A 15,144-nucleotide genomic window follows, 5' to 3' on the forward strand; every position below is an offset into this window, starting at 1 on the left:
TTCGAACCTGCGACCGTAGCGGTCGCGCGGTTCCAGACTGTAGTGCCTAGAGCCGCTCGGCCACCCCGGCCGGCCGATTTCTTTTAGTACTCATACGAATAACTTCATACTTTTCTTTTTTCAGGGTAAAATGCTACTTTTCGCACCGTACAGATATCTCACCTAAATCATTTTGCAATTCGTTTTGGTCATCTGATGACTTTATAAGACGGTAAATGACAGCATTATCTACAAACAGTCTAAGACGGCTACTGAGATTGTCTCTTATTTCGTTAATGTAGGTCAGGAACAATAGAGCGCCTTCTTTGGGTAACGCGGAATATTACTTCTGTTTTACTCGATGACTTTCCGTCTGTTACTACGAACTGTGACCTCTCTGACAGAAAATCACGAATCCACTCTCACAACTGAGGCAATATTCCATAGCCACGCAGTTTAGCCCTCTTTGAGCGTACCAAGGAGATAAAAATCCGAAGAGCACGATCAGGGCTGTAAGGGAGACGCGATAGGAGATCACAACCTGCTTTGCCAATAGCTTCCAGCGTCTTTTGTGGCGTATGAGGTAGAACGTTCTTTTAGAACAGCAACACGCTTTTCCTCTGCCATAGATGACACTTCCTCTTCAACGTTCCATTAACTTCGCTCTCAGTGGTGTCTGAGATACAGGCTGTTGATACTGCAGTGGTTCTCCAAAAAATTCGCAGAAAATCGGACCTAGGCCACTGTCTGAGATGGCTAACGTGACATTACTAGCTGATGGCTATGTATTGAAGCTCTAATGAGATTCTGGGTGTTTCCACGGTATGCTCTGACGTATCGTCTCCGGCTCAAAATGATGTTTCGCAGATTCATTACAGGTTAAAAATCCTTTCCAAAAATGAATGACTCTCACTCTCGAAACGAATTTTGAGCTCGGTGCAAATATTAAATTTTAATCTAAATAATAAAGTCTCTATCGACTCACCTTGCACAAGCCTTGTGGTAGTTCAGTTCCTTGTAAATGATGAAATAAGTTGTGCCCGACACTTCCTCGACACTTTTCAGCAATTTATTCTGCTGTAGATCGTAAGTTTTCCCGGATACGTGAATCGATACGGCTCCGCAACACCGAGGTCGATTCTGCTACCGGACGCCCGTAGCGATCAGGCTTTTACCGCTACTTCCCAACACACGCGTAGAAAACTCGCTCGTTACATCTGACTGCTGCCGTATTATTTATTCATTCGAGATAATGTTTATGACGGTTGTACGTTTTCCGAATGTAAAAGATCGGTTCACACAGTACTATTCTTTAAAAGTAAGTCAACTTTTGATGAGCAGACACGCCATCGTAACCTAGGATATAGACGCTATGCTTACGTGAATATTAATCGGACAAATGGCATACAATTTGCCGTCTAGCACTTACAAAACTTTCATTTTCCTGGATTATGCTTTGCCTTAAAAAATATTAGTCTAATTAGTGAATGACCCTCTTAACAAGACACCCAAGACGTAAATGTTCAGAAAATACCACTGAATATCTATGAATTTTGTTGATGAAGTTTGGCTTCACTCTGTCTGACTGTTCATTCATCTCGTATGCACCGTACTCTTATTGATCAAACGTATGCGGACAACAATACGTAATTCGGAAACAGCCATTACATATAGGGAGTGGCGGACGCACCAATATAAAAGGAGGCGGGGAGTAATGTGTTGTTGACAGATCAACACTGTAGACCCAAAGAAACTGGTACACGTCCCTAATATCGCGTAGGGCCCTCGAGAGCTCGCAGAAGTGCCGCAACATGACGTGGAATAGACTCGAATTATGTCTGAAGAAGTGCTGGAGGGAACTGAATCCAAGAATACGGTATAAGCTGTCCATAAATCCGTAATAGTACGAGGAGGTGGAGATATCTTCTGATCCAGATGTGCTCAATAGTGTTCATGTCTCGGGAGTTTGGTGGCCAGGGGAAGTGTTTAAACTCAGAAGTGTGTCCCTGGAGCCACTGTGTAGCAGTTCTGGTAGTGTGGTATGTCGCATTGTCCTGCTGGAATTGCCCAGTCCGTCGGAATGGACAATGGGCATCAGATCAGGTGATCAGACAGGATCCTTTGGTACGCGTCACCTGTCAGAGTCGTATCTAGATGTATCGTGGGTCCCAAATCACTCAAAATGCTCATTCCCCCACACCATTACAGAGCCTCCACTAGTTTGAACAGTCCCTGATGCCACGCGGGGCATACGGATTCATGACGTTATCTCCACACCTGTGCACGTCCATCCGTTCGATACAATCTGAAACGAGACTCGCCCGACCAGGCAACTTGTTTCCAGTCACCAACAGTCCAATGTCGGTGTTGACGGGGCCAGGCGAGGCGTAAAGCTTTGTGTCGTGTACTCATCGATTATGTTTCGTTGAATGGTTCGCACGCTGACACTTGTTGATGGCCCAGCACTGAAATCTGCAGCAATTTGTGGAAGGGTTGCACTTCTATCACGCTGAACGATTCTCTTCAGTCGTCGTCGGTCCCGTTCTTGGAGGATCTTTTACCGGCAGCACCGATGTCGGAGATTTGATATTTTACCGCATTCCTGATGTTTACGGTGCACTCCTGAAATGATCGTACGGGAAAATCCACACTTCATCCCTACCTCGGTGATGCTGTGTCCCATCGCTCGTGCCCCTACTATACCGCCGCGTTCAAACTGAGTTAAATGTTGATAACCTGCCATTGTAGCAACAGTAACCGATCTAACAACTGCACCGGACACTTGCTGTCTTATATAGGTGTCTTTACATATCTCTCTGTTTGAATACGCATGCCTATACCAGTTTTTTGGCGCTTCAGCGGAATGGTTCTGTCAAGAGAAATTAATGACTTTCATAATGTACTAGTCAGTGAAATTACCTGAGTAACAAATTCGTCAGGTACATGTCATTCCTCCTAATGCTGCCCGATTCGGATTTTGACGATGTAGTTGTGAAGTGGAAACGTGAAGAGACAACGTCGTGTACTGACGGGCATGTTCCTTCGAGAGTTGCGGACGGTGGTCATAAAAAATTACATGAAGTCTGCAGAAGAAATCAGTCATGAGTTCCAGAGTGCTAGCAGCAGTGTAACTAGCAGAATGACTGTGCATGGGAAGTTAAAAAGAATGGCTTACGATGGTCAGGCAGCTCCCCATAAACCACGCATTCCTAAAGTCAGTGCTAAGGGACGACACAGGACATTGGATGACTGGAAAGAGGTGACATTGTGTGGTGAATCATGCCGTATTCTGTGGAAAACCGATGGAATGGTTCGTATGTGGCGAATGCCTGGGGAACGTTACCTACCATCATGTGTAGTGCTGAAAGTGAAGTCCGAAAGAGGTGATATTACGGTATGAAATTTCCTGGCAGATTAAAACTGTGTGCTGGACCGAGACTCGAACTCGGAACCTTTGCTTTTCGCGGGCATGTTGTGAGACGTGCTTGGGTAGCTTAGTTGGTAGAGCACTTGCCCGCGAAAGGCAAAGGTCCCGAGTTCGATTCTCGGTCCAGCACACAGTTTTAATCTGCCAGGAAGTTTCAAAATCAGCGCACACTCCGCTGCAGAGTGAATATTTCATTCTGATGTTCCGGTATGTTTTTCTATTGTTAAGGTGGGATCCTCTTTTGTGCGTATGCAAACGCTTAATGAGGAAGGCTATGAAGACATTTTACAGCACGGAGGACTGCGGAAAATAGAGGAACAGTGCGGTGGCGATAACCGCATCAGCATGACGATTGGTTGGTCTGGGGGTGGGGACCAAACAGCGAATTCATCGGTCCCATCGGATTAGGGAAGGATGGGAAGGCAATCGGCCGTGCCCTTTCAGAGGGGCCATCCCGGCATTTGCCTGAAGCAATTTAGGGAAATCATGGAAAACCCAAATCATGATGACCAGACGTGGGTTTGAACCGACGTCCTCCAGAATGCGAGTCCAGTCAGCATGACGGCGTTTCTCATTGTAAAGCGATATGTGTGAGGGTTTGTGCACAGTGACATTATCGACTGGTCTCCCCAGAGTCCCATTCTGAGCCTAATTGAACAAGTTTGCGATGCGATGGGACGTCGACTTCCCACCAGACACACAACTTTCTCTCGTTTCAGCTCTTGTTGAGGAATGGCCTGCGATTCCTCAACAGGTATTGAGGCAAGACATTGAAAGCATCTCTGGCAGCATTCAAGCAAAGGCGAATGATGAACACACCCCATACTTATGTCCATTAATAGGTGTCTGGATACTTTTGATCGGGTAGAGTATTTTATGCACTAGACGACGGTGATGAAATGTGTCGCGGTTTTCCTGGAAACCAAGATACACATTATCAACCCCAGGTCCGCTATCTACTCTTAGTGAAATCGTACAGACTCCTACACAGGAGAACGGTCACAAGAACTGCCCTCATACACGAGCTCATTACGTGTCACATAATTCCACAAAAGCTGACGAGTGAGGGGTTGCACAATGATTGACGGATGGTTTCTTGGCAATTTAACATACCGCAAGTACACTGCTGGCCACCGTAAATGCAACACCAAGAAAGACAAGAGGTAGCACAACAAAATTTATTTTGTAGATAACATGTTGACCAAGTATCAAATGATTACATTTACAGACGTCTGTGACATGTGGTTCCTGCCAGAATCAGTAGCCAGAGTAGCCGCCATTGTTGGAGATCACCGCTGCCACACGTCTCGGCATTGAGTCAAAGAGACGTTGGATGTGTTCCTGGGGTACAGCAGCCCAAGCAGCTTCCACACGTTGCCAAAGATCATCTGGTGTGGCAGCTGGGGATGTAATCTGGGTCACTCGTTGAGCAACCATGGACCACATGTTTTCTATCGGCGAGAGATCCGGAGAGCGAGCTGGCCAGGGAAGCACTTCAATCTGGTTATTGACGAAGAACCTTTGGACAATGCGTGCCCCGTGTGGTCGCGCATTATCCTGTTGAAATATGGCTGTGGCCGAGCCCTGTAGGTAAGGAAGGACAACTGGCTCCAGCACCTCGGATATGTAGCGCTGGCTATTTAAAGTTCCGGCAATGCGTACTAGAGGCGTGCGAGAGTAATATCCAATACCGCCCCATGCCATAATACCCGATGCAAGACCAGTGTGGCGGTGCATAATGCAGCTGTCCAGCATCCTCTCTCCACGGTGTCTCCACACTCGAATCCGACCATCGTGGTGCTGCAGACAGAAGCGTGCCTCGTCAGTAAAGACAACGTCATTCCATTCTGCCGTCCACATCCGTCTGTCATCACACCATTGGCGACGGAGACGTCTGTGGTTCTGCGTCAGTGGTAGACAAAGCAATGGACGTCTTGCGGACAGACCACTCTGCTGTAAACGGCGTCGAATGGTACGCGCAGACACTGGATGATGCGTTACAGACGCAATGTGCTGTGCTATGGTTCGGGATGTCACTGAGCGATCCGTCACTGCCATGCACACAATTTGCCTATCAGCACGTGCAGTGGTGCACCGAGGTGAATGCGATCGACCATGTCGGTCCGTCGTACCCTCCTGCATCCAACGGTCACATATCCGCATTACAGTTGTTTGGTTTCGTCCAACACGACTAGCGATTTCTCTGTATGATAATCCACAATCACGGTAAGCCACTATCCTTCCTCTGTCGAACTCGGATACTTGATCAAACGATGTTCGCTGTTGTCTACGAGGCATAACTGATCGTCTTGTGAAACAACCACGAGGTAAACACACGTGACGAACGTACACTCGTCGAAATCGCCAAGCCTTAAATGGCGCTATGAGGTGGCCATACAGGCGCGCGTGATGTGCGTCTGCGCTGAAATTCTAATCAGTTGCATATCTCATCGCTGCAAAGCCATGGTGTAAATTTCACTTGATTCGGATGCTTCCTTCAGGGTGTTGCATTTACGGTGGCCAGCAGTGAACAATAGCACCACCTAGATTAATTTACATACCTGTGGGACTGAAAGCTATTTGTATACTACGCTGCCCAGTAAATAAATAAAGCTGACATTTGAGACGTTGATGTATGATAAATTTACTTCACAGGAACATTTTTTTACGCTTCCAGTGTTATTCCGCACTTAACACAAACAACGTGAGAGGGACAAGTAGCGCTACAAATATTTATAACAACCTGTTCTGATAATCAGCCCCTGCGGATAGGTTAACTGAGTTTGCTATGGGACTCCACAGATATAATGATATATTGCCGCAACTTTCATGAACTACTAATCATTTACGAAATGCTAATTACAGAGAGATAGTTCTTAATTGAGTGATAGGTAATTGCGCCGTCCTGTCTGCAAAAGCGTGTTGTGACAAAACCATTGTGGTGAGCTAAACTGTTCTCTAGTGTCGCTCCTCGTAAATTTGTGAATGGGACGTTTGCGAGTGTAGCTCTCAGATGGGAACCGTGTTGAAATGTCGTCCACGGCAGACAAATACGAGGCCCGGCAGAAACAGGCGCAAGCAGGGAGCGGAGGGAGAGGGAAAGAGGTGGGTTGTTCAAACGGTTACGGAAGTGGAAGAGAGCAGGGAGAGAGAGTGCGTGAAAGAGAATGGCCGATAATAGAGGAAGAGGTTCGAACTCGATGTCCTACAGTTCTGCAAACAGCGCGGAAAAACGCAAAATGGAGATCGGTGTGGCCGTGGAGATTTTGTAAATATCATTAGCGCGGAACAAACCGGGACGCCCGCAGCGGTGGCGGAGCTGTGAAAACAAAAGTCCGTAGCTGTTTGGAACTGGGCAGCGAACGGCCGGCGTGTGGGGGGGAGGAGTTCCAATAGAGTAAAGTGAGTGGGAGTGCGGTGTAGAGGGGCTGTGGATGTGGGGGGGGGGGAGGGGGGGAGGTGATGAGCAGCAAGCGAGACACCGTATTCGCTGTGTTTAACACGCTTGCATTGGAACCAACCACTAGATCACATGTATCTACTTGCAAGTGACTGGTTTTTCTTTATCTTGCCTGAAGTATTTTCAGTAATGGTTGCTTTCTAATAGTGGTGAAACTTGTACAGCATTTGGTTGCAGTGAAAGAGTCGCGAAAGTAGCTAATATTTAGTTCCACAAGTAAAATTGATTTAAAAAAAAGTGCGGGTGCGATTTCCCAGAATAAGTGAGTGATTTTACAGTCTGAAGTTAAGAGCTGATATCGCTATTAATCAGATGCGAATTCTCTTCTGTGTCAAAGTATTTATTTAAGCCTAAATATTACGAGTTGAATGATAACGGTCAGTGCGTATAGCTGCCTCGTAGGAACACGCTGTATATTTTTAAAACATTAATTTTAAGGTCTATTTTTTCTGTTCAATTTCACTATTATTTTTACATAATAACGAAAACAGGTTGCAATTTTGTCACTGACGAAGTACGGCGGACTGAAAAGGGAGAATTTCAAGCCAAAGGACTACACGACGCTACACTGGTGTCCAAAATTAAAGCAACAAACTGAGATTTTGCAAAATTGCGCTCATTTTATCACTAAACAGTATAAATAAGTGGTAGTAAAGTAGAAACAGTGTAAAGAATACGGAACGTAAATAACGGCAACATGCATGACGGTGGACAAAAATGTTCTTCGGCTTTTCCAACTTAACGAATTTGCACACATATTCCGACAACTGGTTAATGTGCTCAGTATGGGGTGTGATCATCTGTGGCAGAGATACAGGCCTGACAACGACGGGGCACGCTGTGAATGACGTCATCAATCTCACGTTGAGGCAGTAACGCCCATTCTTCCTGGAGAGCAGTTCGCAAGTCTTGGAGAGTGGTCGGTGGATGCTGATGTGATCCAACCCGCCTCTCTAGTGCATCTCAGGTAAGCTCTACGGGACTGAAATCGGGAGAGCGAGCAGGCCACCCCATGCGTCCTATATCTTCTGCTTCCAAGAAAATATCAACCACTCGTGCTCTATGAGTTCGAGCAGTACCCTCCAGCAATACCAAGTCTGGGTCCACAGCACGTCGCAACAACCGCACATGAGGTCCCAAGATCTCATCACGATACCTGAAAGCATTTAAGCCTTCCAGATTGACTTGCACAATTTTGTGCACAGCTATTCGAGTGGTTAACATAATCCGTGTCCACACTATCAGGGATCCTTCTAGATATCGGTTTCTTTCTGTAGTGTTTGGGCCTCAGGATCGTGTTTCATGTTCCCTCCAGATGGAAAATCACTCTACAGTCTAAGTCGGGAGTCATCTGTGAAAACAATGTTGGCCCAGTGTTCGACCATCCTGGTGGCATGTTGACGACTCCGCTCTAGACGTTCCCTTCTCTGAAGATACGTCAGGTGTACACACACCGCAGGTCTCCGAAAATAAAGGCCACTCTTCCAAGGCCTTCTGTACACTTATTGATTGGTGACTCCATAGAATGCTGTGTGCACAACGACCATATGCGTGAAATTAGAAGGAAGGTCAGAGTTGACCGTAATCTCGATGGTAATTGACAGCAAAATCGATTTTCAATCACATAGTGATCATGTTCAGTGCTGTAGTGTACAAATTAAACTCATAGGCACTGGTGTTAAGTTACTATCAGTAACCAAAGGTATGTAACGATCACAATAACTATGTGATTGAAAATCGATTTTGCTGTCAATAAACCATCAAAATTACGACCAACGCTGACCTTTCTTGTAACTTCTATACACTGTTTGCTTCGAAACAACACGTCCAGTGGATGCTGCGAGGTCAGATGCCAGTTGCCGTGTAATACTAAGGCAGTACCGTCGTGCCCTTGCAGCCAAATAACGGTCCTCTCTTTCACATGTTACACGGCGTCGGCCCTGCCCTGGTCTCCGGTAAACAGTTTCGGTGTCCATAAACGGTCGCAACACCGGGTAACAACAGAGCAATTCACCTTAAGCCATCTGGCCACATCAGTTTGCGGCTCTCCCGTTCCCATTCTTCCTACGGTCCTCCACCGCAGAGAGCTTGGTAAGCGTCTTCCCTTTGCCATACTGCACGATCTACGACTGTGTATTCAGTTATTATGGATGTGCGACTACCCAGGAAACACTATCCCGTTTTATAGATGCCCGACGTCATCAGAGGCGTGGTTGTCCGTTGAGCGGAAGAACACGGTCGTTCGGACATCTGTTGATAGTTTTTGTAATTATATCGCGAATTAGTCACAGGACGATGAAATAGCGTTTTTTTTTGTTTTTTTGCTTTAATTTTGACACCAGTGTACATAGAAAACATGTTTCAAAATCACTGCGGAGACTACCCAGAATTGAAAGAATTTACGTTGGTTGGTCCTCAGATCTAAAGCCAGCAGAATGAAGAAGCCTTTGAGACGATACATCGTTCATATATGCTTCACTACAAGAGTTTTCTCTGTGAGTACCGCCTACCACGCAAGGGGGCGCGGGTTCGATTCCCGGCAGGGGACTGGTTGTTGTGCGTCCTTCATCATGATTTTCATCATCACTGACATGCAAGTCACCGAAGTGTCGCCAACTAAAAAGACATGCAGTACGGTGGACGAACCCGGGAGGGGATATCCCGCCCAATAACTGCCATACGATCATTTCATATCTCTAACCAACGTATTCTATGATGCTATGATTCTTATCTTGATATATTTTCTGCATCTGTACTAGTTTAAGTAAGAGTCTTAAAATATCAACGCTGGACATTACAGATAAAAAAGACAGACGCTTATTGTTATAAGATATTTCACACATGTTGTTGAAGTATGCTCAGAAAACTAAAGGCTTCCTGCCAAACTGAAGTTTCATGTTCTACTTCCGCGGCTCAACAAAATTTTGCCAATATGCAACAATGTGGTGCTCTACAGGCTTTTGATTTACATTGGTAGTAATCGTAACGAAACTAAATGTGTTCATTTTATTTATACAAACTGGAATATTTACGAGCATGCAATTTTTATAATTAATCGTTAACGAGGAATAAAAGAAAATGGTGTATATATAGTAGCAGCAGCTATCGAACCTGAGCTGAGGGATTGCTAACCGTGTACCTGACCACTGCGATACCAAGCCAATATTTAAAATAATGCTCAAAAACTCCTCATTCTCTACACATAAATCGTTAGAAAGTGTTTTTATATTTTTTTCTTACTGCTCAGTAAAGCGAAATAATTTAGAAACTTGAATGTGGCATCTACCTGCGTCTATTCACGCAGTTTAAGCCACATCTGCGAGCTCGTCGTGTGCCCTCCTGTTGATAGATATACATTTGGAGCAGATCTACCTAACGCTTTGAATCTCACATTCTCTTTCAAAGATCGACTGGAAATTTTGTAAATTTGTGGTAAGATCCTGTGGGACCAAACTGCTGAGGTCATCGGTCCCTAAGCTTACACAGTACTTAATCTAACTTAAACTAACTTACGCTAAGGACAACCTACACACTCATGCCTGAGGGAGGACTCGAAACTCCGACAGAGGGAGCAGCGCGAACCGTGACAAGGCACCTGAGACAGCGCGGCTACCCCGCACGGCAAGATCGACGGGGGGAAAAGAGTCTTTTTGGCAGATCATCTACGGAAAAAACTTTCATATTGAATGCCCTCGAACACTCGCTTTTTTTGCCACCATCAATAGTCTTTTCTCATACAAGGGTAGTAGCCGTAAGTAAACTGAATATATTAATTTTACGTATATAAAGTGAACTGCTTAAGTATATCTACATTTTATAAATAGTAGTTTAATATTGTGAGAAATAAGCACTAGCACTCGGTCTTCAGGTCACAAGTGGCCCATCCGGACCATCCGACGGCCGTGTCATCCTCAGCTGACCGGAGCCGCTACAATTCGGTCGAGGCGGTGTGCACCCCGAAAAATGGCAACGGTCCGGATGGTCAACCATCCAAGTGCCGCCCACGGTCGACAGCGCTTAACTTCGGTGATTGACCGCTTTGTTGTTTTGTCCCACTGTGTTGCAAAATCTTGTGCCGTGACATGCCTCATAATACGAAGAGGAAGGTAAGTGAAAGCCACTCCTCGTACGCTAGCAAAGAGGAAGAAAAACAAAAGTGGTCTTCTCGTTACGATGTGCGTGTATATCGCCCTCGCCGATGTCAAGCATTATTCTCGAGGCTAATAATCTGTTTGTAGACAGGCATGCGCTGATAACGGACTTAGCAGCACGCGTAAGCTGGTGCGCCGGCCTAGCGCCAAGCCAAGTCGTGCGGGTTGCATCACCGACTCGCTAGGCGCTAAGCGGGCAGTGCAGCACCTATGTTTTGTAATTTTTTCAAAATGTTGCATCCTTGAGCCCCCGGTATAGTACAAAGTCCGTTATCAGCGCGTTACGTAATCAAGGTCACCCCTCTCCTATATAAGCGGGCTGTGCATGCCAGCGGAACTATTCCGCTGTGAGCTCTATCTGCAACAGCATTGAAGCACTATGCCTCGTCGACGTGTGTATCGTCAACGCCGCCACCGCATGCCTGTCTACAAACATATTATTAGCCTCGAGAATAAACTTGGAGGAAATCGAACAGCCCAAGCAGTTAAGCCGGCCGCTGTGGCCGAACGGTTCTAGGCGCTTCAGTCCGGAACCGCGCGACTGCTACGGTCGCTGGTTCGAATCCTGCCTCGGCCATGGATGTGTGTGATGTCCTTAGGTTAGTTAGGTTTAAGTAGTTCTAAGTTCTAGGGGACTGATGACCTCAGATGTTAAGTCCCATAGTGCTCAGAGCCATGAGAACATTTTTTTGAACCAAGCAGTTATATTAAATGGACCAATATTCTTCCGTGGCTGCAGGGTTAATTTTACTCTGAACGTCGCTACTGGAAATTCTGGTAGCGGTTGGTTTATCTTAGCCATCGTTCGTTGTGAATGCCTCTCTTCCTGGATTTGAATCTTTCGCCGATCGAGGTGTCATCGCCTACAAGAGTTAACGCGGGATACATCTCGTGTTCCTGTTGGCGGAGTACGCTGCACAGTTTCGAGAACGCTTCCATCAGCCGCAACTGTCTGTGTTGTTCGTTGGCGACGAGCATCCGTCTCGTGGACGTGGATCGCACAGTCAGTGATGCAGAATGGGAAATAATGCATGGTATGGCTCCTGTCTATCGCACGATACAATAGCACGGCTTCTCGTCCACTGAAGTTGGCCGCGCCGTAAATGAGACGCACCTCAGCCATCCCAAAGTAGGTGTAGCTAGCCAAGTTACTCCAAACACTTCCAGGTCGTGAATGACGACTGTCTCTGTGCGATGCGTCCGTGTTTGCATAGCAACGCCTTCACGGGACCGTAACGCCCTCTCGTGGCGTTTGCGACTCCCAGTTCCTACGTGAGTATTGATCCTTACTGTATACCCGATGTGGCATGTCACTTTTTAAACATTTTCTTCAATCACCCTGGACATGTATTTTGATTTCCCTGCTCCTCCTGTATTAATTTGACCGAATATTTTCGAAACACCTAAGTAAGGCGGCGTCGCGGCTCCTTCCACTCTGGCAGATAACACACAAATGACGTAGACTTAAATGCGTGAACTATGATGTTAGGTACCGCAAAAGGAAGTAGACGGGGCTAGACAACGTGGTGGTATAAGCACAGTGACGGATAGAGAGAGAAAGAAACTAGCGTAAATCAAAATACTAAAAAACTGGGGAAACTAAATATATAAAATACATGCATATATTAAATCTAAATGAAACAATTAAATTGTCCAACAGATATAGTTAAATGGAAAAGGGTAAATGCCGGAAAAGTAAAGTTAATATTGGAGTGTGGAAAAAGCACAAATAGAACGAGGGTATGGTCTAACTGTAAACAAGGAAAAGTAAGAAATCACCAAAGTGCGGCGAATGAAAAGTAAAAAAATAAAGAAATGTTAGGGCGCCCGAAAGAAAGAGAACAGCCGACGGTAAAATCTAGACTCGGAAAGGTGGAGAACAAAAGAAGTAAAGCTCTAAATACACTACTGGCCATTAAAATCACTACACCACGAAGATGACGTGCTACAGACGCGAAATTTAACCCACAGGAAGAAGATGCTGTGATATGCAAATTATTAGCTTTTCGGAGAATTCACACAAGGTTGGCGCCAGTGGTGACACCTAGAACGTGCTGACATGAGGAAAGTTTCCAACCGATTTCTCATACACAAACAGCAGTTGTTGTGATGACTCGTGTAAGGAGGAGAAATGCATACCATCAGGTTTCCGACTTTGATAAAGGTCAGACTGTAGGCTATCGCGATTACGGTTTATCGCATCGCGACATTGCTGCTCGCGTTGGTCGAGATCCAATGACTGTTAGCAGAAACTGGAATCGGTGTGTTCAGGAGGGTAATACGGAACGCCGTGCTGGATCCCAACGGCCTCGTATCACTAGCAATCGAGATGACAGGCATCCTATCCGCATGCCTGTAACGGGTCGTGCAGCCACATCTCGATCCCTGAGTCAACAGATGTTTGCAAAACAACAACCATCTGCACGAACAGTTAGACGACGTTTGCAGCAGCATGGACTATCAGCTCGGAGACCATGGCTGCGGTTACACTTTACGCTGCATCACAGACAGGAGCGCCTGCGATGATGTACTCAACGACGAACCTGGGTGCACGAATGGCAAAACGTCATTTTTTAGGATGAATTCAGGTTCTGTGTACAGCATCATGATGGTCGCATCCGTGTTTGGCGACATCGCGGTGAACGCACATTGGAAGCGTGTATTAGTGATGGTATGGGGTGCCATTGGTTACACGTCTCGGTCACCTCTTGTTCCCACTGACGGCACTTTGATCAGTGGACGCTACATTTCAGATGTATTACGACCCGTGGGTCTACCCTTCATTCGATCGCTGGGAAACCGCACATTTCAGCAGGACAATGCACGACCGCATGTTGCAGGTCCTGTACGGGCCTTTCTGGATACAGAAAATGTTCGACTGCTGCCCTGGCCAGCACATTCTCCAGATCTCTCACCAATTGAAAACGTCTGGTCCATGGTGGCCCAGCAAATGGCTCGTCACAATACGCCAGTCACTACTCTTGATGAACTGTGGTATCGTGTTGAAGCTGCATGGGCAGCTGTACCTGTACACGTAATCCAAGCTCTGTTTGACTCAATGCCCAGCCGTATCAAGGCCGTTATGACGGCCAGAGGTGATTGTTCTGGGTACTGATTTCTCACGATCTATGCACCCAAATTGCGTGAAAATGTAATCACATGTCAGTTCTAGTATAATATATTTGTCCAATGAATACCCGTTTACCATCTACATTTCTTCTTGGTGTAGGAATTGTAATGGCCAGTAGTGTATATAAAAAACAGCTTAAGGTATTAAAAGTAGACTAGAACCATCCGTGCGGGATGATGAACATATAGACTGATGAGGAAAAATGTCGTGACCACCTCCTTCATAGCTTGTTGCCCGTCTTCGTAACTAAATACATCACTGATTCTACGCATCACGAACAGTGGTGGTATGTGGATTTAGATATCTACTTATAGGTCATGTAATTCGCGTAATAAAACGGGCCGCTGGTTTGCGCATGCGGTGATGGCTCGCGATTGCGACCCAGATGGGTTCCATAGAATTTACGTCAAGCGAATGTGGTCGCCGAGACATCAAAGCCAGTGCAGTATAATGCTCCTCAAACCACTGTAGCACGGCTCCCAGACACGGACAGTTATGCTGCTGAGAGGTGAGATCGGGAAAGACATAAAAAATGAAGGGATGCAGCTGCTTCGCATCTGTCAGCGTGTCTTCTAACACACGTCTCACACAAGCGCGGGAGAATGTCCCCCATAGCGTAATACTGCTCTCACTAGCATGCGTTCTTGGCGGGCTGCACGTTTCGAGGCAACGTTGACCTCACTGACGGCGTTTGTGGAGACGACCATCGACCTAGTGTAGCGAAAATGTGATTCACCCGAAGAGCCAACGCGTTTCCATTGATTGATGGTCGAATCCCGGTGGTCCCGTGTCCACTGCAATCGTAATTGACAATGTTGCTGGGTCATCTTGTGAACACGTAGGGGTGGTCTGCTGTGGAGCTCCATGTTCAATAATGCATGGTGTGCTCCGGAACACTTGTGCTCTTTCGACAGAGATGCCTCAGGTCACCAACTTTTCTGAGAAAACACGTCTCTGAACCAGACGTCCAACCATTCAGCGTCAGAATGAGATTTTC

This window comes from Schistocerca americana, chromosome 10 (assembly GCF_021461395.2).
Source record: "Schistocerca americana isolate TAMUIC-IGC-003095 chromosome 10, iqSchAmer2.1, whole genome shotgun sequence".
NCBI lineage: Eukaryota > Metazoa > Arthropoda > Insecta > Orthoptera > Acrididae > Schistocerca > Schistocerca americana.